General features: G+C 45.0%; 1 protein-coding gene across 1 annotated transcript in view; it reads right to left on the reverse strand.

The window, feature by feature from the left end:
* The window catches only part of LOC311010055 (scavenger receptor cysteine-rich domain-containing protein DMBT1-like), a gene marked incomplete at both ends in the record, with an annotated part of 528,569 nt that overhangs the window by 339,402 nt on the left and 163,637 nt on the right, over positions 1–25,530 (reverse strand). The gene's annotated exons all lie outside the window — the stretch shown is intronic.

The raw sequence follows: 25,530 nt of genomic DNA on the forward strand, positions 1-25,530 counted from the left end.
ATTTTCTAAACAACATGTGTAAACCTCCAAACCACTGGCCACTGCTTCACAACAGATTATCATTTCTCATTCTTTTAAATAATTTGCAAATATTTTAGCACATATATGCAAATGAGTACAATTATCTACAATTTGCACAATTAATGATTGAACATATCTTGCTGATCAAAACTGATTATGTTGTTTCTCAGTTGAATAGTTGTTCTCTTCAAAACATGTATGAATTCTTTCATGGTGTGAGTCATCACATGTACAATAGTCCGTTCAACTGTCTAAATGTGTCAGCATATATACTAGGGGTGTCAACGTTTAATGCTAATGCTAATGCTAATCCCATGAAATCAAAGCCATTGTAAGTGGTTGCGCATGGATCCCGTGCTGTTACTATAAGCCAACTTTGCCTGGCATGAATTACACTCAACTGTTGTACATATAATACTACACACACATGGCTTGATGTTGTTTTGAAGGAGCGCCGTCTGCATATATTTCTAGTCAACACTCGACCTGCATCAGCGCATGTGAATACGAGCGGATCTGTGCGAGCAGGCAGCGCGAGCGCAGCGGATTTTGGACGGAGACACAGCCGCATTTTGATTATAAAGTACCGGTCCGGTCCGGTTCCGCTCACACCACGAGTCTGAAGAGTGCAACAGCTTATCCAAATACAGTGTCAACTTTCCGAGTTTTCAAAGTAGAAAGCGACATCGTGGTGGTTCAACGAGGCGGACGGTCATCAGAACAACATCAAGAACGTACACGAAGAAGAACGTAGCGGGGGCGCGCGGTGAGGGTTGTTGTGGCCGCGCGCCTTAAGGAGCAAGTCTCCACTGTGCTGCGCGGAGATGAGAGAGGGCAGCTCATATCAGACACTATACGGCATTTTTTAAGGTTTTTTTTCACTAAACGGGCCAGTAAATATTCCTTCGCGGGCCGGATACTATAGCCGTATATATTGGTGAGAAATAAACGAGGAGGAGGGAAAATGACGTGTAAACGGTTATTGATTTTTCTAAACGGTTAAGATTTATTATTGTATCGTTGACACCCCTAATATAAACCATGAATATCATCAGTGGTGGACAGTAACGGAGTATATTTACTTAAGTACTGTACTTAAGTACATATCCAGAGGATTTTGTACTTTACTTGAGTATTAGATTTCTTTGGTACTTATTACTCTTACTTGAATACATTTCCAAGACAAATACTTTTACTTTTCAAGGGCGTAGAATTGGGTAGGGACGCTAGGGACACGTCCCTACCAATATTCAGCCGCTACTGTGTAGTCACTATCAATACAACCGCTGTCCGTAGTGTTTAGTCAATGATTATGGCACACAGAGGGTTATGTCGGTCTCTGCTAGAAGTCCCGCCTCTAACCTAAATACCGCTCCCTGATTGGCTGCCGGTTTCTCGCTAACTTACATGTGATTGGCTGTCCCCACTGTCACTCTTTCTGCTTGTTAAAACTACCTGCAACCTGCTAGTTGGACCGGAAGAGAGACAGTGCAGGTTATCTGCAGGTTGTCAACATGTTCGGCATTTGTTCTTCCTGGGTCACGTCAGCTAGATGGATATTAATATCAGTGGTGTCATTTACATTTGTGTTTGTGTCTGTTTGTGTTCGTGTACGTGTGTACGTGCGTGTGTGTGTGTGTGCTGTCCAGGATTTGAAGGATGTCAAAGAAAAGAAAAGTGTATAAGAGACTTCTTTAGGAGTCAAAGTGTAAGTTATTTCAAGGGTGTATAGGTAGAGGCTCAACAATACAGATATTGAATAAAAGAGAATATTTAATGCCAAAGAGATACACTTTGTTAAAGTTATTTTTTCATTCTTATTTTCATGTATTTGTGTAGAAGAGAGCAACGGTTTAAAAACACAAATAAAGAAAATTTGTGGTGGAAATACAATAAAACCTCAGATTCTAGATGATCATGTGATTTTATAATTATCAAATATAATTAATTCATATTAAGTAATCTTAATATTTAGTAAAAGCCTTTTTTGCTCAGGCAATAACTGTACCATCAAGCTCTACGATCATTGTATCCCTAATGTATCTGTTCATGTCATGCATTAACACATTGTGTAAGGTGACAGACTGCAGAGAGGCTGGAGGAGGAGGAGAAGGAGAGGCTGGAGGAGGAGGAGAAGGAGAGGCTGGAGGAGGAGGAGAAGCTGGAGGAGGAGGAGAGGCTGGAGGAGGTAGAGGAGGAGAAGCTGGAGGAGATGGAGGAGGAGAGGCCAGAGAAGGTAGAGGAAGAGAGGCAGGAGGAGAAGGAGAGGCTGGAGGAGATGGAGAGGCTGGAGGAGGTAGAGGAGGAGAGGCTGGAGGAGGTAGAGGAGGAGAAGCTGGAGGAGATGGAGGAGGAGAGGCCAGAGAAGGTAGAGGAAGAGAGGCAGGAGGAGAAGGAGAGGCTGGAGGAGATAGAGGAGGAGAGGCTGGATGAGGTAGAGAAGGAGAGGCTGGAGGAGATAGAGGAGAAGCTGGAGGAGATGAAGGAGGAGAGGCAGGAGGAGGTAGAGAAGGAGAGGCTGGAGGAGGTAGAGAAGGAGAGGCCAGAGAAGGTAGAGGAAGAGAGGCAGGAGGAGGTAGAGAAGGAGAGGCTGGAGGAGATGAAGGAAGAGAGGCAGGAGGAGGTAGAGAAGGAGAAGCTGGAGGAGATAGAGGAAGAGAGGCAGGAGGAGGTAGAGAAGGAGAGGCTGGAGGAGATAGAGGAGGAGAGGCAGGAGGAGGTAGAGAAGGAGAGGCTGGAGCAGATAGAGGAGAGGCCAGAGAAGGTAGAGGAAGAGAGGCTGGAGGAGATAGAGGAAGAGAGGCTGGAGGAGATAGAGGAAGAGAGGCAGGAGGAGGTAGAGAAGGAGAGGCTGGAGGAGATAGAGGAGGAGAGGCAGGAGGAGGTAGAGAAGGAGAGGCTGGATGAGATGAAGGAAGAGAGGCAGGAGGAGGTAGAGAAGGAGAGGCTGGAGGAGATAGAGGAGGAGAAGCTGGAGGAGATGAAGGAAGAGAGGCAGGAGGAGGTAGAGAAGGAGAGGCTGGAGGAGATAGAGGAGGAGAAGCTGGAGGAGATGAAGGAAGAGAGGCAGGAGGAGATAGAGGAGGAGAAGCTGGAGGAGATAGAGGAGGAGAGGCAGGAGGAGGTAGAGGAGGAGAGGCTGGAGGAGATAGAGGAGGAGAAGCTGGAGGAGATAGAGGAGGAGAGGCAGGAGGAGGTAGAGGAGGAGAGGCTGGCGGAGATATAGGAGGAGAAGCTGGAGGAGATGAAGGAAGAGAGGCAGGAGGAGGTAGAGAAGGAGAGGCTGGATGAGATGAAGGAAGAGAGGCAGGAGGAGGTAGAGAAGGAGAGGCTGGATGAGATAGAGGAGGAGAAGCTGGAGGAGATGAAGGAGGAGAGGCCAGAGAAGGTAGGGGAAGACAGGCAGGAGGAGAAGGAGAGGCTGGAGGAGATAGAGGAGGAGAAGCTGTAGGAGATGGAGGAAGAGAGGCAGGAGGAGGTAGAGAAGGAGAGGCTGGAGGAGATAGAGGAGGAGAGGCCAGAGAAGGTAGAGGAAGAGAGGCTGGAGGAGATAGAGGAAGAGAGGCTGGAGGAGATAGAGGAGGAGAGGCAGGAGGAGGTAGAGGAGGAGAGGCTGGCGGAGATAGAGGAGGAGAAGCTGGAGGAGATAGAGGAAGAGAGGCAGGAGGAGGTAGAGAAGGAGAGGCTGGAGGAGATAGAGGAGGAGAGGCAGGAGGAGGTAGAGAAGGAGAGGCTGGAGGAGATAGAGGAGGAGAGGCAGGAGGAGGTAGAGAAGGAGAGGCTGGATGAGATGAAGGAAGAGAGGCAGGAGGAGGTAGAGAAGGAGAGGCTGGAGGAGATAGAGGAGGAGAAGCTGGAGGAGATGAAGGAAGAGAGGCAGGAGGAGGTAGAGAAGGAGAGGCTGGAGGAGATAGAGGAGGAGAAGCTGGAGGAGATGAAGGAAGAGAGGCAGGAGGAGATAGAGGAGGAGAAGCTGGAGGAGATAGAGGAGGAGAGGCAGGAGGAGGTAGAGGAGGAGAGGCTGGAGGAGATAGAGGAGGAGAAGCTGGAGGAGATAGAGGAGGAGAGGCAGGAGGAGGTAGAGGAGGAGAGGCTGGCGGAGATAGAGGAGGAGAAGCTGGAGGAGATGAAGGAAGAGAGGCAGGAGGAGGTAGAGAAGGAGAGGCTGGATGAGATGAAGGAAGAGAGGCAGGAGGAGGTAGAGAAGGAGAGGCTGGATGAGATAGAGGAGGAGAAGCTGGAGGAGATGAAGGAGGAGAGGCCAGAGAAGGTAGGGGAAGACAGGCAGGAGGAGAAGGAGAGGCTGGAGGAGATAGAGGAGGAGAAGCTGTAGGAGATGGAGGAAGAGAGGCAGGAGGAGGTAGAGAAGGAGAGGCTGGAGGAGATAGAGGAGGAGAGGCAGGAGGAGGTAGAGAAGGAGAGGCTGGATGAGATGAAGGAAGAGAGGCAGGAGGAGGTAGAGAAGGAGAGGCTGGAGGAGATAGAGGAGGAGAAGCTGGAGGAGATGAAGGAAGAGAGGCAGGAGGAGGTAGAGAAGGAGAGGCTGGAGGAGATAGAGGAGGAGAAGCTGGAGGAGATGAAGGAAGAGAGGCAGGAGGAGATAGAGGAGGAGAAGCTGGAGGAGATAGAGGAGGAGAGGCAGGAGGAGGTAGAGGAGGAGAGGCTGGAGGAGATAGAGGAGGAGAAGCTGGAGGAGATAGAGGAGGAGAGGCAGGAGGAGGTAGAGGAGGAGAGGCTGGCGGAGATAGAGGAGGAGAAGCTGGAGGAGATGAAGGAAGAGAGGCAGGAGGAGGTAGAGAAGGAGAGGCTGGATGAGATGAAGGAAGAGAGGCAGGAGGAGGTAGAGAAGGAGAGGCTGGATGAGATAGAGGAGGAGAAGCTGGAGGAGATGAAGGAGGAGAGGCCAGAGAAGGTAGGGGAAGACAGGCAGGAGGAGAAGGAGAGGCTGGAGGAGATAGAGGAGGAGAAGCTGTAGGAGATGGAGGAAGAGAGGCAGGAGGAGGTAGAGAAGGAGAGGCTGGAGGAGATAGAGGAGGAGAGGCCAGAGAAGGTAGAGGAAGAGAGGCAGGAGGAGAAGGAGAGGCTGGAGGAGATGAAGGAAGAGAGGCAGGAGGAGGTAGAGAAGGAGAAGCTGGAGGAGATAGAGGAAGAGAGGCAGGAGGAGGTAGAGAAGGAGAGGCTGGAGGAGATAGAGGAGGAGAGGCAGGAGGAGGTAGAGAAGGAGAGGCTGGAGCAGATAGAGGAGAGGCCAGAGAAGGTAGAGGAAGAGAGGCTGGAGGAGATAGAGGAAGAGAGGCTGGAGGAGATAGAGGAAGAGAGGCAGGAGGAGGTAGAGAAGGAGAGGCTGGAGGAGATAGAGGAGGAGAGGCAGGAGGAGGTAGAGAAGGAGAGGCTGGATGAGATGAAGGAAGAGAGGCAGGAGGAGGTAGAGAAGGAGAGGCTGGAGGAGATAGAGGAGGAGAAGCTGGAGGAGATGAAGGAAGAGAGGCAGGAGGAGGTAGAGAAGGAGAGGCTGGAGGAGATAGAGGAGGAGAAGCTGGAGGAGATGAAGGAAGAGAGGCAGGAGGAGATAGAGGAGGAGAAGCTGGAGGAGATAGAGGAGGAGAGGCAGGAGGAGGTAGAGGAGGAGAGGCTGGAGGAGATAGAGGAGGAGAAGCTGGAGGAGATAGAGGAGGAGAGGCAGGAGGAGGTAGAGGAGGAGAGGCTGGCGGAGATATAGGAGGAGAAGCTGGAGGAGATGAAGGAAGAGAGGCAGGAGGAGGTAGAGAAGGAGAGGCTGGATGAGATGAAGGAAGAGAGGCAGGAGGAGGTAGAGAAGGAGAGGCTGGATGAGATAGAGGAGGAGAAGCTGGAGGAGATGAAGGAGGAGAGGCCAGAGAAGGTAGGGGAAGACAGGCAGGAGGAGAAGGAGAGGCTGGAGGAGATAGAGGAGGAGAAGCTGTAGGAGATGGAGGAAGAGAGGCAGGAGGAGGTAGAGAAGGAGAGGCTGGAGGAGATAGAGGAGGAGAGGCCAGAGAAGGTAGAGGAAGAGAGGCTGGAGGAGATAGAGGAAGAGAGGCTGGAGGAGATAGAGGAGGAGAGGCAGGAGGAGGTAGAGGAGGAGAGGCTGGCGGAGATAGAGGAGGAGAAGCTGGAGGAGATAGAGGAAGAGAGGCAGGAGGAGGTAGAGAAGGAGAGGCTGGAGGAGATAGAGGAGGAGAGGCAGGAGGAGGTAGAGAAGGAGAGGCTGGAGGAGATAGAGGAGGAGAGGCAGGAGGAGGTAGAGAAGGAGAGGCTGGATGAGATGAAGGAAGAGAGGCAGGAGGAGGTAGAGAAGGAGAGGCTGGAGGAGATAGAGGAGGAGAAGCTGGAGGAGATGAAGGAAGAGAGGCAGGAGGAGGTAGAGAAGGAGAGGCTGGAGGAGATAGAGGAGGAGAAGCTGGAGGAGATGAAGGAAGAGAGGCAGGAGGAGATAGAGGAGGAGAAGCTGGAGGAGATAGAGGAGGAGAGGCAGGAGGAGGTAGAGGAGGAGAGGCTGGAGGAGATAGAGGAGGAGAAGCTGGAGGAGATAGAGGAGGAGAGGCAGGAGGAGGTAGAGGAGGAGAGGCTGGCGGAGATAGAGGAGGAGAAGCTGGAGGAGATGAAGGAAGAGAGGCAGGAGGAGGTAGAGAAGGAGAGGCTGGATGAGATGAAGGAAGAGAGGCAGGAGGAGGTAGAGAAGGAGAGGCTGGATGAGATAGAGGAGGAGAAGCTGGAGGAGATGAAGGAGGAGAGGCCAGAGAAGGTAGGGGAAGACAGGCAGGAGGAGAAGGAGAGGCTGGAGGAGATAGAGGAGGAGAAGCTGTAGGAGATGGAGGAAGAGAGGCAGGAGGAGGTAGAGAAGGAGAGGCTGGAGGAGATAGAGGAGGAGAGGCAGGAGGAGGTAGAGAAGGAGAGGCTGGATGAGATGAAGGAAGAGAGGCAGGAGGAGGTAGAGAAGGAGAGGCTGGAGGAGATAGAGGAGGAGAAGCTGGAGGAGATGAAGGAAGAGAGGCAGGAGGAGGTAGAGAAGGAGAGGCTGGAGGAGATAGAGGAGGAGAAGCTGGAGGAGATGAAGGAAGAGAGGCAGGAGGAGATAGAGGAGGAGAAGCTGGAGGAGATAGAGGAGGAGAGGCAGGAGGAGGTAGAGGAGGAGAGGCTGGAGGAGATAGAGGAGGAGAAGCTGGAGGAGATAGAGGAGGAGAGGCAGGAGGAGGTAGAGGAGGAGAGGCTGGCGGAGATAGAGGAGGAGAAGCTGGAGGAGATGAAGGAAGAGAGGCAGGAGGAGGTAGAGAAGGAGAGGCTGGATGAGATGAAGGAAGAGAGGCAGGAGGAGGTAGAGAAGGAGAGGCTGGATGAGATAGAGGAGGAGAAGCTGGAGGAGATGAAGGAGGAGAGGCCAGAGAAGGTAGGGGAAGACAGGCAGGAGGAGAAGGAGAGGCTGGAGGAGATAGAGGAGGAGAAGCTGTAGGAGATGGAGGAAGAGAGGCAGGAGGAGGTAGAGAAGGAGAGGCTGGAGGAGATAGAGGAGGAGAGGCCAGAGAAGGTAGAGGAAGAGAGGCAGGAGGAGAAGGAGAGGCTGGAGGAGATGAAGGAAGAGAGGCAGGAGGAGGTAGAGAAGGAGAGGCTGGAGCAGATAGAGGAGGAGGAGATGGAGGAGGAGAGGCCAGAGAAGGTAGAGGAAGAGAGGCAGGAGGAGGTAGAGAAGGAGAGGCTATAGGAGATGAAGGAAGAGAGGCAGGAGGAGGTAGAGAAGGAGAGGCTGGAGGAGATGAAGGAAGAGAGGCAGGAGGAGAAGGAGAGGCTGGAGGAGATGGATGAGGAGAAGCTGGAGGAGATGGAGGAAGAGAGGCTGGAGGAGATAGATGAGGAGAAGCTGGAGCAGATGGAGGAAGAGAGGCAGGAGGTAGAGGAAGAGAAGCTGGAGGAGATGAAGGAGGAGAGGCCAGAGAAGGTAGAGGAAGAGAGGCAGGAGGAGAAGGAGAGGCTGGAGGAGATGGAGGAGGAGAAGCTGGAGGAGATGGAGGAGGAGAGGCCAGAGAAGGTAGAGGAAGAGAGGCAGGAGGAGAAGGAGAGGCTGGAGGAGATGGATGAGGAGAAGCTGGAGCAGATGGAGGAAGAGAGGCAGGAGGTAGGGGAAGAGAAGCTGGAGGAGATGAAGGAGGAGAGGCCAGAGAAGGTAGAGGAAGAGAGGCAGGAGGAGAAGGAGGGCTGGAAGAGATGGATGAGGAGAAGCTGGAGGAGATGGAGGAAGAGAGGCAGGAGGAGAAGGAGAGGCTGGAGGAGGTAGAGAAGGAGAGGCTGGAGGAGATGAAGGAAGAGAGGCAGGAGGAGGTAGAGAAGGAGAGGCTGGAGCAGATAGAGGAAGAGAGGAGGAGGTAGAGAAGGAGAGGCTGGAGGAGATAGAGGAGGAGAGGCAGGAGGAGGTAGAGAAGGAGAGGCTGGAGCAGATAGAGGAGGAGAGGCCAGAGAAGGTAGAGGAAGAGAGGCAGGAGGAGGTAGAGAAGGAGAGGCTGGAGGAGATAGAGGAGGAGAAGCTGGAGGAGATGGAGGAGGAGAAGGAGAGACTGGATGAGATGAAGGAAGAGACTTGACAATAGTGATCTGACAGAAATCTGCCAGCAGTTCATTTCTGTTACAGACCGGCGTGGGCATGTTTGGCTCTTTCAAATAGAAACAACCAGTGGACACTAATCTGCTTGTATTTAAGTATTAGTGACAAACACATTTACATTTCATTTATATTTATTTACAATGTTGTATTGTATTTATGTATTTCCAATGTTGTTGATGGACAGTAGGCTATGTTAATTGACAGTATGATGCACAGTAGCACTACAGCCCTGAAGCCCTGCACTAAAGAGTAAAGATGAGAACTCTTCGAAGTTGCCTACTTGTCTTTCATTAGTTGCTTTAACCTATAACATCTTCATGACGTGAAATTATGATTGCTCGAGTTAATTTCTAGAAAGGCTGAAAAGTACTCGTTACTTTCAGGTCTGCTCTTTTTTTTTTTCTTTCTTTTTTTTTTAAATACTATTGAACACAAGCTGTGTTTGTCAAAGAAGGAAACCTATCACAGTGCACGCTCTCCACTGGGATCTACGTAAAAGCAGAAATACGTAATCCCTCCCCATAAGGATACCGCCAAAGTAGCCATGCTCTCCACTGTGTTTGTCAACACAAAACCGCGACAATGACTGAGTCTCAGACTGAGTGTGATAATGATCCGGAGGAACTTTCAGAACATCCTTGGCCTTATCTGGACTCCATGTTTGAGTTTTACAGAGTAAAAAACATGGACACAGACAAACAGTCATATATTTTCCAATGTGTATTGTGTTTGCCGAAGGAAAACGACATCTCTGCTTTCAACAACTCCACGTCCAACTTAAAGAAACACGTTGACGTAAGTTAACCAGACTTTCACCGTGTGTTTTTCCTATTTGTCTCGGTCAATGTCATCGTGTTGTGAGAATGTGAGTGTGTGTTGATCACAAAAACTACATTTTGTAGGAAGTGGCACTGTGTGTGTGTGTGTGTGTGTGTGTGTGTGTGTGTTGTGGTTTGAAATGGAGACAGACAAGACAGACATGGGGAGACAGAGTTTGTTGTGCTCCTATATTGTCCTTCCTGTAAAGACAAGTGACCTCAACATTGAGTTATTGAAAGCAGAGATGTCGTTTTTTGTAAAACAGTGATTCTCAACCAGTGGTGTGGGGACAACATTGGTCTTTGAGGGGGTTCCAGTTCCCAATGATAGAGAGTTCGTTGGACGGTGCAGGTTCATCTGGTTACAATTTCAATGATTGTTAATGAACATCTGCATCTGCAACATCTGCTGTAGTCCTGTGATCCCATTCATTTGATTTGAAATGTACTCTTACTCTTACTTTTATTTAAAGTAAATTTAATAGCATGTACTTTTGGATACTTAAGTACCTTTAAAAGCAAGTACTTTTTTACTCTTACTCGAGTACCATGTCGACTGAGCTACTTTTACTTGTAACGGAGTCAATTTTGACCAGTAGTATTTGTACTCTTACTCAAGTACTGGGGTCGTGTACTCTGTCCATCTCTGAATATCATTATGTACTATGGAGTATTTTCTAACGTCCACTAAACTGGTAAATTGTCTGTCAGGAGAAACTTGAACTTCACTAACCAATGAGGAGTTTGTCCCATCTTACATCAACCAATCACACGTCATCTCCAGTCAGCTGACAGGTGCTATTCATGAGTACGGCTGTTACCAATCATATTTATAGAGCTGGACTACAACAGAATAACCACAATGTCTGAACATGGAGGAACCTGCTCAGGTACATCATGAACAGGGCAACTGTAACCGTTTCCATGGAAACGTGAGTGCAGTGTGTAATACTGTAAAAGAAACTTGTACTGATGAAATCAGCATGTGGATAGTATTCAGTTTAGTGTTCAGTTCACTGGACAAACAGAACATTCTAGTAGAGGAAACATTCAGGGTCAACTAAAGAAATAGGACAAACCTGAAATGTGGATATAAGGAACATTTCCAGGCTCCACTGCCGTCCTGAAAAACATCTAAACATTCTGACCACCATTGTTTCCATGAGGTCAAAGGAACTTTTCATTTGGAGGGCAGAGACTTTTTATATGAGACACTCACTTTGTTTTGAAGCACGACTTCAATGTTTTGAGTGAGTTCTGACCTTTTGCAGGTGAGTTATGGTGTTGTGTTGGAACATGGAAGCTATTTAGACAAATCAGGTTCTGAGAATATTAACAAAGTTTCAAGAGATGAGCCAAAGAAACTGAAATAAACTGTAACACCAGAACATGTTTAGAACACCACAGCCTGCAGCAGTGACACACAGCAACATTACTGATGATGTCATAGATGATGTCACTGAGGGGCTTACCTGAGCAGATGAGATTCAGGATGGAGGAAGAGAAGACTGATCCTGCACACTCCCTCAGAGTGGATCCAGAATGAACACAGTCAGACCTGATCCACCACACACGTCTTCTTGAGGACTCCTCTCTCAGTCCTACAGAACCAGCAGAGCCACAGTCCAGCTCTCTACAGGCAACAGCTGCTTCCTTCAGGGTCCAGTCACCGCCATCCACTGGTCTCCAGTCTCCCTGTCTCACCTCCAGTGTTCCAGCACAGCGACTGGCTCCTCCCACCAACCTGACAGACTCTGAACAGAAAGAAGAGAGTCGTCAGTGAAAGAAGTGAAGATTCTGCTTTCTTTCTCTCTTGTTAATTTCTCTATTTACCTGTTGAGTTGTGATTTCCTTCAACCTGGAGTCCTGGAGAAACACAAACATATATATTGTTTTCATTCAATGAAATAAAATCAACAAACATGTTTTCAAATGATGTTGAAGAGAGCGAATATCTGGTCGATGTGACCACTGCTCTTTGAAAATCCTGTTTGTGTCCACTCCTGCATCCATCCTTCTGAGGACAAGCAGATGATGGAGGGAGACAGGAGAGAGACAGACAGGAGAGAGACAGACAGCAGATGATGGAGGGAGACAAGAGAGACAGACAGGAGAGAGACAGACAGCAGATGATGGAGGGAGACAAGAGAGACAGACAGCAGATGATGGAGGGAGACAGGAGAGAGACAGACAGGAGAGAGACAGACAGCAGATGATGGAGGGAGACAGGAGAGAGACAGACAGCAGATGATGGAGGGAGACAGGAGAGAGACAGACAGCAGATGATGGAGGGAGACAAGAGAGACAGACAGCAGATGGTGGAGGGAGACAGGAGAGACAGACAGCAGATGATGGAGGGAGACAGGAGAGAGACAGACAGCAGATGATGGAGGGAGACAAGAGAGAGACAGACAGCAGATGATGGAGGGAGACAGGAGAGAGACAGATTGTGGAGGGAGACAGGAGAGAGACAGACAGCAGATGATGGAGGGAGACAAGAGAGAGACAGACAGCAGACGATGGAGGGAGACAGGAGAGAGACAGACATGGAAATATCCAAATCATATGTCATTACTAACCCTTTTCAATAATCAATCATTACTTTTGAAAATCTTCATGGAAAATTAGGTGAAAAGTGTGTTTTATGGTCACAAAGGTGCCCGGTGGGATAATGTCTATGTTAGCATATTTCTCCTTCACAGTCTTATAAAATACTTCTAAAATGTAAAACTCTGTTTCTGGCAGCATCTCCATCATCGCCACTAAAATACTTCATCACATGCTAGTGTGACTATTTTACATATCAAAAGTCCTCATACATCACCGATATGAATACAGAAAGCAAACTCAAAACATCTCCTTTATTGTAACATTGTGACTTTTGGAAAATGTATTGAAACCTTCATGTTCTAACTTTGTTCTAACATTTTATCTTGTACTTTAGTTCAATATTACTTTAGTGCATTCATTGTAACATTGTAATATTTAATCTGTAGACCAGTCACATGATTCATTTACAATATAGGGGTTATTCAGGATAGAGGTATTCTGCATTCAAGAAGAGGAAAGCATCAAACTAAACTTTGATATATACATGTATATATTTATGTGTGTGTGTGTGTGTGTGTGTGTGTGTCTCCCCCTCATAGTCCATATCTGACCCATCACTATCACCATCACTGAGGACAGCATCTTTCTCATGTTGAGGGCTAGCTGTAATATTGCATGCCTTGTGTGGGCGGGCCCCTCGGTCCAACATATGCAGCATGTTAGTGTGTGTAAGTTCAACTAGAAGATAGAAGAGAAAGTTAGGTAGAACAACAACTCTGTATGTGTACAAGTTGAAGAATGCCCTGTCTTCTCATGATAGGATGACTTGTTCATGTCCTTAACACAATCATGTCTGATCACTAATGTCACTTATTAATCATCCCACTGTTATCCCACTGGTCACAACATGTTTCTTCATTCTGTGACTTCAGTGAACAGAGTTGAGTGATTGTAAATACATATATCAATACTAAACATCTTAAAGATTATGTCAACCAGAAATATTAGTCTTATCTTCATATTAACATACTTTACTAAGCTTGTTTTGTCGGAGCTTTCATGCAGCCATCCTCCTCTACAGGTGCAACCAGGAAGTAATCAGCTCTGGTCATGTGACATTTACACTAAACATGCAACACTGCACATATGTCATTGAGAGGTTTTATTACTTCAATACTTTCTGGAAATGGATCGATACAATATTCAGTAATGTTTTTAGGACCTGTTAACTGAAAATGTTTTCATGGTCACTATAGTGACCGATGGGATTAAATTTAAAGTTCACAGCTTAACCAATGTTAATGTTATTTAATTTACCTGACAATGTTCCTCTCTCAGCCTGAACCATCATAATATCAAATAAAAAGGATACAAATTATGATCTCTGGCTCCATTTTAATCAGATCAGTTAGTTACGTCTTCTTTGTGCTTTAGGGTCAACAGCAGCTGGTTGCTAAGCAACGGGAGTGGCAAAGTGTGAGGGCGGGAACAGCTGGTGACTCAAACAGGAAGTCCTCTGTAGATCACACCGTCTCGGCCTTCACGTTCTACGTCAGCTGTGTTCTCTGAAGGATGCGGCCGCTGAATTTAGACACAACTATTGTGTTTCCTGTGACCCCTCCACAATAAAAGTTTATCTAGTTGAGGTGTTTTAATGTGAAGCAGCAGCATTTAAATGCAGCTCTGACACAGAGTGAACAGGAAACAGTGAGGATGATCAATCAGATGGACTTACACACAGTAACACTGATCACATGCTGCATCGTTTGTCACAAGTCTGAATATATGGCGGACTAACAACACCAACCGCTGCACAGAGAGATGCTTACTGAATATACATACAGTGATTGTAGAAATAATACATGTAACCACTTCAAAACATTCATTTCACAAAGACTTATTTACAACAATGATAACTGCAGCTTAGAAAAACATAAGTAGACACTGGCTGCAGCCCAACCCTCCCACAGTAGAAGAATGGACAGATATGATTAATGATAGATACTGAATGGGAAGAAAATCACCTTTTCACTTCATATACAAATGGATAAATTCACAAAAATATGGTCAAAATGGGTTTCCTTCATGAAAAGACACAGACGGATCTAAGGGAAGTAACGGATTAAATATGAAAGTGTCCTCAGCTAATTGAACGGTCATTTTAAAAGCTGATAGACAATCTCCCTACAAAGGTGTTTTCTCTTTTCATGTATTATTTTCCCACACACCCCTGCTCTATTTCACGTGTTCTAATGTTGGGAAAAACCTGATTCTTATCCCCTCCTCTCCAATGTTTTATTTTTATAGTTATATATAATTATCCATGTACATGTGTACACAATCTGTGTCCATTTATAAAAATGAATATATTATTTGTTTCACAGTCGTTGGTAAAAAGCATGTCATTTGAACTCCAGCTGTAATTCAGTCTGTCAGCCGCTAGAGGGAGCTATAGGGCCATAAATCCAACCGTCCGAATACAGGGAAGTAGTTGTGAAGAGATGCACAAAGATGCTCCTGAAGTACAAAGCTGAAATCTAAAAACTGCAGTTTAAGAGCAGCAGAGAACTTTACAGAGGATAACATGTTTGAGAAATATAATTTAAAAATGTTATGGAATGTAAGGGCAGAGAAGAAAATACAAAGAGATATGTTTGCACTGAAATAATATATGACTCAGTAATGTTTGTTTCTGTGTGAAGTTCACAACATTTTTCTTATGAAAATATTAATGTTAAAAATGTTGGCCCACTAGGGAGCCTTGTCTGGGTAATGTGTTCTTGAGAGCCAAATCATCTGTATTTTTTTAAAATTGGTATAATAAACTTTGATTGCTAGTATATATGTTGTTGTATTTATTAAATGAGTGAGCTATAGTAGGCCAATGAAGTGACAAGGTTATAATGGTGGAAGTGTATGGTGATATATCTGGCCCTCGGGTCGTGAGGTGAACATTTGTGTGTCCCTCCCTTTCATCAAAGCTGCCCTCCCTGTTCTGGATGAACTGCTTTTTACTTCCCTGTGATCAAAAGCAAGGAAAACATGATTGATGTATGAAATACTCTGAAAAAACAAACAAACAAGAAATAATAAATGACTGGAATAGAATGAAAACCTCTCATTTGGATGAAAACCCCGTGGAGTGGAGCCTGGCGGTGTTGATGTATGTGAGCAGTTTACTTCCCTGTAGGGCTGTCAAAATTACTCTAAAATGACGTTCAAATATTCCCTTTAAAAAAACACATATATTCAAACATATTCATATTTCTGGTTGTGCATTAGGCACGTCAATAACAGGACAAATTAATACAACGAGACATAACTACTTGTATTGGTAATTTATTTAAGTTTAAACATATTTAACAACATATTACCTACAAAAATAAGGAAATGAACTGATGGACAAGCAGACCTCTCTCTCTCTCTCTCGCACTCTCTCTCACCCCTTCCCTCCATCACGCTCTCTCTCTCTGCCCCTCCCTCCATCACGCTCTCTCTCTCTCCCTCCCTCACTCTCTCTCACCCCTTCCCTCCATCACGCTCTCTCTCTCCCTCCCTCACTCTCTCTCTGCCCCTCCCTCCCTCCCTCCCTCTCTCTCTCTCTCTCTCCCCCTCCCTCCCTCCCTCTCTCTCTCTCTCCCCCTCCCTCCCTCCCTCCCTCTCTCTCTCTCTCTCTCTCTCCCCCTCCCTCCCTCCCTCCCTCACTCTCTCTCTCTCTCTCCCCCTCCCTCCCTCCCTCTCTCTCTCTCTCCCCCTCCCTCCCTCCCTCCCTCTCTCTCTCTCTCTCTCTCTCCCCCTCCCTCCCTCCCTCCCTCACTCTCTCTCCCTCCCTCCCTCCACATATCGGTTTAAATGAACGACAACAATAAACAAATGCTGATCAAGAGTTTAGAGCAATTTAAGGTCGTGATTCTTGTCCTAAATATGTCAGGCTTCATTCAGTGGTTGAAACTAATATTATTAACATTAATTGAAGTTTTACAGTATAGAACAGACATTCCCTGACCTCAGGCGCACGCCCACTCGCAAAGCAGACAGTTGCACCGCCGTTGTTGTTTTTTTACATATGATTTGAATATTAATTTTCACATTCGAAATTCTGTTTTTAACAACTATTCAAATACATATTTGAATTTAGAATATTTGTCGACAGCCCTACTTCCCTGTGATCAAAAGCAAGGAAAACATGATTGATGTATGTAATACATACTAAAAAAGAAATAATAAATGACTGAAATGGAATGAAAACCTCTGATTGGATGAAAACCCCGTGGAGTGGAGCCTGGCGGTGTTGATGTATGTGAGCAGTTTGTTCTCATTTAGAGATCCAACACAAATAATATCACATCATCTTTAAAGCAGAGTCCTACCTGAGATCCACAGCAACAGCACCAGCACCAACAGGGGGTCCATGATGTGCAGGTAGACCGTCTGTCTGCCCGCCTGTCTGTCTCTGCTCTGATAAAGACCTGCGCTGTCCTCAATGTAGATCTGGAAGAGGTGGAGCTTTACTCTTTACTTAAAAACATTTCTCAGAACTGCATTTCTGGGAAACTAAAAAACTTTTAATCGGACAAGAATCTACCTACTGAGGACATATTATATGACTGTTACTATGACAACCAGGAAACCACTTAGATGTTCTTATGAGATTAATGCTGTCAGTGTGGTCTTATTATTTCCGCTCGATGTTTCAACAACAAGTCTTTCAGAGGAGACTGGATGACAGCTTATATTAACTGTTGATGGATCTATTGAATGTTTTAGTAATCAATCATTGAGTCTATAAAACACCAGTAAACGGTATAAAATGTGCAGCCCAGTCTGTCAGAATCCGAGGTGAAGTCTTTAAATGTCTTGTTTTGTCCGACCAACAGTCCAAAAGCCAAAGAGATTCAGTGGATGTGGATCTCTGCAGGAAGCTCCGAGCTGTCCATTCCTGTTGGATTCCTTCTAACTTCTGAATTCAAACATCGTCCCTCAAACTCGTAGCAGGAAAATGATGATGAGAAACTGTTTGTGTTATTTTAGCTGCATTCGGCCTCCAGAGGGGTTCCACCTTTGTCACGGCCTCCTGCACCGCTTTAATCTGGCGCTCAAATACTCTAGAAAACAACTTTGACAGGTACGGTGGCTGAGGAGGAACATACAGGGTGAACTTTACAATAGTGATCCAGCGCTTTATCAATACATTACAACCAGAATCAAAGAGAGGGAGTGAGGGGGGCTCACAGTCTGGTTGTGGGACCAGCTGGTCATAAACTGATGCACGGTGAACCTTTGCTGAACAACATGAACAGCTTCATGAACACAATTCAATAACATTCATGAATATAGGCCAGAGATCTTCAACATGGGGTCCTGGATCCAAAGGGGGTCCACGGATTTCCAGCAGGGGGTCCCCAACATTATTTGATCCCAAACCTTTTTTTCTTACCAAATTAAAAATATGTTCAAAAATACACATGAACATTAATACAACATCTAATAAGAAAATAAAAATGTTAATTGTTGTGTAAATGTGAAATTGTGATGTAGAAATGCCAATATAGATTTACAATATGTTCTGTAAATATATATTTCTGTCAACAATTATTATTTTAATGGCTAAGCATTGCATACATACATCATTACAAAGTACCTGTATACATGGCACTATAGGCTGCACTACACATTATTATTGGCCCAGCTTAATAAGGAACATGATTAATATGATATGTAACAGGGGGCCCTCCACCGTGTCACTATCAGCCAAGGGGCCCTTGGCCTGGAAACCGTTGAAGACCTCTGATATGAATGAATGTAAAAATATGGTTACACTGTTTAAATAATGACAGTAGGCTACTTCACTGGATGGAAACTTGGAATGAGATCTGCAAAGAATCTGGTCTGAGATTACGATATGAAATAAAGAAATGGAAGGCCGGAGAATATTGTTCAGATGTGTGATGGATGGTGAGGTAAAACTGAAGAGTTCTACTAAGTAATCAACATCCTCTCCAGACGCGAGGCTGCTAGAATCACTTGTGCTTCCATATCGATGGTTGACGAGGAAAGGACTCTGCAAGTTTCCACAGCTGGTTCAGGATCAGCAAAATGGAGGAGACAGATTGGGAGAAACTCAGTTTGTTGAAGAAAACCTGCCAGCGAGCAGGTTAACTTCAGAGTCAGTTACCATGGTAACAGTTTACTGATAAGGAAACGTCAGCCTGTTAAAGCCTGAACGTATTAAGTGTATGTTGCAATAACAGCTGAGTGGAAGGAGAGGCGGTTTGAGGGGGAAGGGGGTGGAGCTGCTGATACAGCTGATAACGACACACACGTGCACGCGCTAGTGCTCGAGACGGCAGAGTGTGTGCAATCAGGAAGTAAGCATCGACACACAGGCACGCCGTCCAAGTTTACCTCCGGCCCGACTTTTTGATTGACGGGGTTTTTAACCTTTAACAACAACTTTAATCTGCAGAATCAAGATCACTTTAGGTATTTACAAATCAGGGACTTTGTCTGCAAAATATTTAAAAAATGATACTACAATGGGAGAGGAGATCCTAGACATTTTTCAAAAAGCCTGTAAAAGAAGCTACTTACCAAAACCAGATTATCTAAATGATATTGAAAAGAGACCATTCTCTGAATATTAAAGCAAGATGGAAAGCCGAGCTTCACAAGCTCTCCCTCCTGGAGAGAACGGGACTCCATTATTCTGAACTCAGCACAAAATACTCACTTCTCTAATCACTCTGCTTGCTGGAGGTCCTGTTGAAGCATCTTCACATTTCCTGGAATCGCCCTTCTGTGGCTCCATTTTGGTGTCCATGGTGTCCTGGAAGCAGTTTTTAAGATGAAAGTCTATTTTAGTGTTTAAATCTTGTACCTGGGTGATCTAGAAGGGCTTCACTGTGCAAAGTGTGATACATATTAGTTGAGGTTGTTATTAATGGCATGTAAAAAGACTTTGACCTCACTGTCAGACATTTCAAGCTGGCATTTTGCAATTTAAGTTCATTTTTAAACAGTTTAGGTGATTTTGATGTCTTTGTTTGCGTTGAGATTTAAATAAACAAAAAACATTCATCTTTAGCTTTTTTCTCTCCTTTTTTTCTTATCTTTATTGCTTTTTATAGTCATATATGTGTATATGGGAGCTGTATACAATGTTAATTTTTATCCGATTACTCGATAAACCGATGGAATAATCGGTAGATTACTCGATTACAAAAAGATCTGATAGCTGCAGCCCTACTTTTAACCACTAGTTATTACAACTTCATACTATCAGTTAAAACAAATAATTATTTTACATTATAAATGCCAGAAAACTTCCCTTAACGAGTCACACAAACACACGTCTGCATTATTGTAACTCACCATCTCAAGTTAAAACAACTTGAATATGTTTATATGACTTCCCATTTCAAGTTAAGATTTATATTCCAAATGACTTTCGACTAACATGTAGAAGTTAACTTGACTGACAATTATTGCAGTGTATCTGTTCAAAGATTGGGTTGCAAAGCGGCAGAACATTTCCAGTACATTTTCTGAAGACTTTCCATGGGAAGTTACGCTGGGGAATTTTAGAAATATTCATATATTATATTTGCACTTTACAATATGCAGCTGCAGTTTTGTGGCATTCTTCACGTATGTCTTTTCACAATATTTACACACAAAGACTTTCCTTGAACATTAGCTTGTGTGAAATCGGATGGTGCACGTGGCATTTCTCGGTAGAATAAGATAACAGTATTCATACTCTCAAGTGTACTTGCATGAAATCTGTCCGTTTTAGTCAAAATTATGCTTAAGTATATTTTCCCCAACTATATTAAAAATCCCTGTTCAGGACCAACCTTCAGTTTTGTAAATTGCAGGTTTATTCCCATGAATTCCTGATAATTCCCATGGAAAGTTTCCAACTGAAACTTGCATTAAGCAGCCCTGTGACGTCACTGCTCCTCTCCTGTCAGCCTCTCTGCTGCTGTGAAGACACACAGCGGTGGTAGGGAGGAGGGACTGGTTGTCTCAACCTCAGAGTAACAACAAGTTCACCTGTTTCCAGACGCTTGACGTGAAATTATGACTCAACTGTTTTACCTTCAAACTGATGTTCGTGTTGTTTAATCCGACGTTCCGTTTGTCGTGTAAAACATAACGGAGGACACGAAAAACCCATTCTAACGTTCGGTTTAAATGAATCATTTCACTGTACGACTCCAGTAAACCTGAACCCAAAGTCCGTCTCATTCTCTCCGTGGTCTCTCCGCTTCGCTGTCCGCTCTTCCAGCGCGTCATCCAGCCCGCTGTTCCCCCACAAACACGCAGCAGAGACGGCAGAGACACACGGAGCAGTGAGGGGGGGCGACGCGGCCAAATGTCCGTTCAGAACAGAGTTTTGAGTTCATAGTCTGCAGCATGCTCCACGTTATCACAAGTAATTAGTGGCATTATATTCATTACCAAAGCATTGGCTCATTAATTATCAAACTTCCTGGACAATAGAATGATTAAGAGAGCGAAGCTGGGAAGTGACCATGGCGGTGACTCAGCCGTGAAACCCGCAGCCACAGTAACATATTAGTACGACGCTGAAGTTGGCTTCCGATTCGCCAGCCTCCGATTCGGCACTTAAGGGGAAAGTTAAGGGGTAATTAACTCATTGTGCAGTGCGACTGTTTGTCCACTGATTGACTGTTTTTTGTGACACTTCTTGATGTGAAAACTTTTTAGACATTTTAGGTAAGACATCAGCTTTGCCTGACACCTACTATTGTATCTGTAAAACTTTTATTTAATTTGTGAAAATGCTAAAGGGGAGATTTTGCCGTTTTTGTTTTATACCAAGACCTCATTAGACCAGGTCCAGATCCAAACCACTGTGCCTAGACTTCTCAGATCTACGCACATTCTGGAGACTGGAGGGGAATCAGCGACACAGATGGAGCTGTGGTGAACTGAAGTCAGATTGTAGGAAGTAAACGTGAGAAGAACTATTATCATTTTGATGACTCTCACACATTTAATTACACTCCATATCATACGTTAGATCCGTGTTATCATGATGAACTCCAGCAGTGTTTTTGATGCTTTTACTGCATGCAATTTTTTTCATAAACACCTTCTTTTAAAATCCAACTCGTATCTTAAATCAAAATAATTTTGAAATATTGAATCAGCGCTGTCACCGCAGGAGGAGGAGGAGGAGACGGCCGACTGCATGTAATACAGGATACAATAAATACCCTCCATTAGATCCAGTGGCGTGGCGTGGGGAACATTTCCGAGGAAGCCAAGTGAGACACAACCTCGAAGCTGTGTATGTTTTTTATGGGGTGGGAGCAGAAAAACGGATGTTGCAGTTTATATGTTGCTATTTCCCGTGGTCGGATGAACTATTAGAGCGCCCAGCATCATTTTACCAGGACTTACACACGCTGAGCTCTCTCTCTCTCTCTCTCTCTCTCTCTCTCTCTCTCTCTCTCTCTCTCTCTCTCTCTCTCTCTCTCTCTCTCTCTCTCTCTTATTATTATATGATTATTGAGGGAGCAGGAATCCTTGTCAAAAAGGAGACAGGGCCAGCAGAATAGCCGCTGTAGCTTGGCGCTACCAGCTAGCCACTCAGTGCGGACGTAATTCTCCTCATTAAAGGTCCGAAAACCTTTCTTTTTTTTCCACCAAGGGAGTTCAGCGCAGCTTGGCCTCCTCACAGACAACAGGGTGCAGTAACATGTTTTCAACACTCATTCACCCCGTAACATTTAGAGGGGCGCTGTTTAACACATCATGAAACGCTCAATAATTACTGAAGAGAGACGAGGAGGAGACGACAGACACATCACAGAGGGATTACGGAAACTGTTAAAAAAGTGATTTTATTAAATCATGATGGTTATATTCTGAAAAAACGGAGGAAGCCTGGCTTCCCTTGGCCTCTGCAAGGAAACACCACTGATTAGATTAGAAAATCAGGAAATGATCCATTCGCCAGTGTGCACTTTGATACTGGGAGGGATTTTGAATTGAATTTATTATACAACCATACAGTAGAATGTCTTGATATTTTCTATAATAACATTCAGGAGCACTCAACAAGAATCCATTGAAAATATTAGCAAACCTCTTAAGGAATAAGTTTAATTAATTTATGAATATGAGGAAATTATATGATTGTCAGTATGCATTTGAGAGAGATTTGGAGGTGACTTTATTATAAAACCATCCAGTAAAATGACTTGATATTTGCTATGTAACTGCTAGTCACAGTCACTCTGAACAAAGATCTATTGAAGAAATTAGCAAACCCATCATTTTCCTCATGTTTAACCGTTGCACCTGATATAAAAACTGCTTTCAACACCATTTAAGCAACTTCGGGCACCCGTACCGTAAGTACAGGAATAGATGCGCAACAGATTTCGGCGGCTGGCGTGACCGCAGTGAGCCACGGCCCCCAGCCCGACTGGAGGGGTATCAACATCCGTGAGGATGTCATGCGGGGTTTGTAAGATAAGGAAGACAACAATCATTGTTCATTTTAACGAAGTCACTTATTAATATGGCAATTTCTTGCATCACAGAGCGTGTTTGCTGTAGCTCATCTGCAACGTTGTTGATGGCGGTGATTGTGTCTCAATTGTGTCTCGCTGAAGTTGCAGGACGGCATCAGTGAGCACCCGACCGCTTGATGTGCCATGCGCCCAGGGTGCACTGCTGCTTTGCGCCGACTTGGAAGCTGTGCCGTCCTCACGTCACCCTCCCTTATAAAGGGAACATTGCGTACAGCTTGCCTGTGTTATAAATCAGATTTTTTTTTTTTTGGCGCACACAAACTTTGGCTTTTGGGCGTACGTACACTTTTAGTAAGGATCCTACTGACAGTTTTATAAATGAGGCCCCAGGTCTGTGCCACGGTCAAGTCCTGAAGTGCGCGAGGGCTCGCTCACGGACATTTTGAGCCCACTACTTTCGATGCTGACTTTACCTGAGGGAATTACCCACAGTTCATAGCGTTGCAACGTGAAACGTGGGGTTACCAGGGGAAGTCAGAGGAATTACAATGTGTGGAATATTACATTTACACAGATATATTAACATTAAAGATTTAAGGAGCATAAACCACTTGAAATCATAGACATAAATCAGACGGGTGTGTAGAGGTGGATACACAGGTGGAATGAGACGCACACATATTTGTTTCTTTATGGGGTGAAGGAAAGGTAATGGTACGTGCCAATTAGGGAAACCTACACCCTTGCCTCTCAGCCAGATGAACCACCAAAGTGGTTCCACCCCAAAGCTTCAAATAAGTACGCTAGGGACCCCTAGTGGTGAATGAAATAATGAAGAAAGTCAAAGAGTTTCCAGTCAACCTAACATGAGATGTTTGCTTCATGTGCCGATCCAACATGAAATCATTTGAGAATTAAAGTCATCTTGGTGATACATGTGTGTGAGTGTGCCTTTCATAAATAGTTCTGAACTCAAGGTAGAAAATAAGTCATTCGGTAAAATTCAAACCTGGATTTGAACCATCAACACTTTGATAATGTGTCTTATTCCTTAGCCACTACACCACCATTGTCTATTTGTGACATGAGATAGTAGTAATACTTATAATAATGATATATAATAATAATCATTTTTAATATAAGTAATGGATCCATGAAGGTGGGTCAATGCAACTCATATGATAATAACAATAATTATAATAAACAGGACACTACAGGGAGTCGAACCCCATCTCAGTAAACTGAAAGTATCTCCACCGCTGTCTTTTTATATTATTATCACCATTATGTATTCAAATCACATTGCATCAATCGGTTGAAAAGATTTACATTACCGAGCTAAATGTGTCCAATGGACGGATCAAAAGAAGGCCATCGTCGACACATATGAGGCAAACTACAGTCACAACTTACACACAGAGACAAGATCATCTTTAACTCAACACATGGACTCGTACTAAACCTTTGCATACAAGTTGTCGAGGAAAAACCCCAAATAAACCACAACACAAGAAGCTTTCCATTACTGGATTTGCACTAAATCCAACATCCAACAGCTTCCATTTTGGCTCCACGGTTTCTCTTTCCCCCGTGCTTATGGATGACGAATGATCTCTTCACCACGGCCATAGTTGCTTCTGCGTCTTCGTGCTTTCGTCTCTTGCCTCGGCCGACTCCGAGCTCGGTGTCTGGCAGATACGAGAGAAGCGAGGATGAGAGGAGGACAGAAGCCGAGGGGAACAAACACAACGAGGAGAACCAACACAGTCATGGAGGTTGCAGAGGAGGAGAGTGGAAAAGAAACCAGGACAGAAGAGCACAAATGGATCTTCTTCCAGGATGAGATGAGATGATTGATTCACCGTTCATCTCCTCTGATTGAACAACGGGTGTCGTCTATGACATCATGCTGACAATTGATCAGAGAATAATGCAAACACTTGGTTGGATTTAGAAGATTCTGGTTGTGTTTGTGAGACACTAATCTCTCTGGTTCAATAAAACACATGAATTCAATATAAGTTTGGATTAAAGAGGTCTTTTTTTATTATTAACAGGTCACTTTTGCACTCGTTTCACCTCCGTGATGCTCTCCACATATTCAGGCTGTTGGGATGAAATTCAGGATCGAATGTCATTCAAATAGGAAACAAAATCTAAACTAATCAAATGCTAAGAAAATATAATCCAATGTGTTTGCAAAACCCACCCTCCTCACCTTGGCCTACCCACATAAAGGGATGCCTTTGTGACCTGTAACCATGGCAACGGACACACGGCGTCCTCCGGAGAACGGTAACGTGGTTGTACTTTGTGTTAAAGTTGACTATTTGAGGTCATTCACTTTGTAATACAACACTTCACTAAGCTTTACGTTTAACTAAGCTAGAAAGCTGTCGCCTGTTGGGAACTCTACATATTTACTGGAAATGTTTTTGGAACGCCCTCTAGTGGACAAGACGTAACACAACCACGATAATGGCATTGACTATGGATTTACACATGCTAATATTGAACTAGGGCTGAAACGATTCCTAGAGTTATTCGAGTAACTCGATTCTAAAAAATGCTCGAGACAAAAACTCTGCCTCGAAGCTTCTTAAATTCCTATCTCACACATTATGCGGCTGCTCAGCAGGGAACATTGTTCCACACGGACCGTTTTTCAGGAGTCCTGGGCTGCAGAGTGCAACCATTTAGGGCGCACATGCGACCAGAAATCAGTGAAGTGCGGCTAAAATGTGTTCCTTGGTCGTCTTTCCCCCCACAGCATACAGAGATGAATCACCACGGTCTGAGCCAATCAGAGGCCGAGTATGGGCGGGCCTTCATCTCTGATTGGCTCTGACCCCGGTTGAAAAGTTTTTTTCATACAGAAAGTTGACATGCCCGTAACAGGGCGTACCCACCAAACGCGATGAACGCGATTTAATCGCGCGACAAATGAAATCGCGTCGCGCTAGACGCTCCAGTTTTGACGCCGGTCCAATATGCCAAAAAACGCCTCATCGCGTCATCG

The sequence above is a fragment of the Eutrigla gurnardus genome (genome assembly GCF_963514095.1).
Source record: "Eutrigla gurnardus genome assembly, chromosome: 24".
In the NCBI taxonomy this organism is placed as follows: domain Eukaryota; kingdom Metazoa; phylum Chordata; class Actinopteri; order Perciformes; family Triglidae; genus Eutrigla; species Eutrigla gurnardus.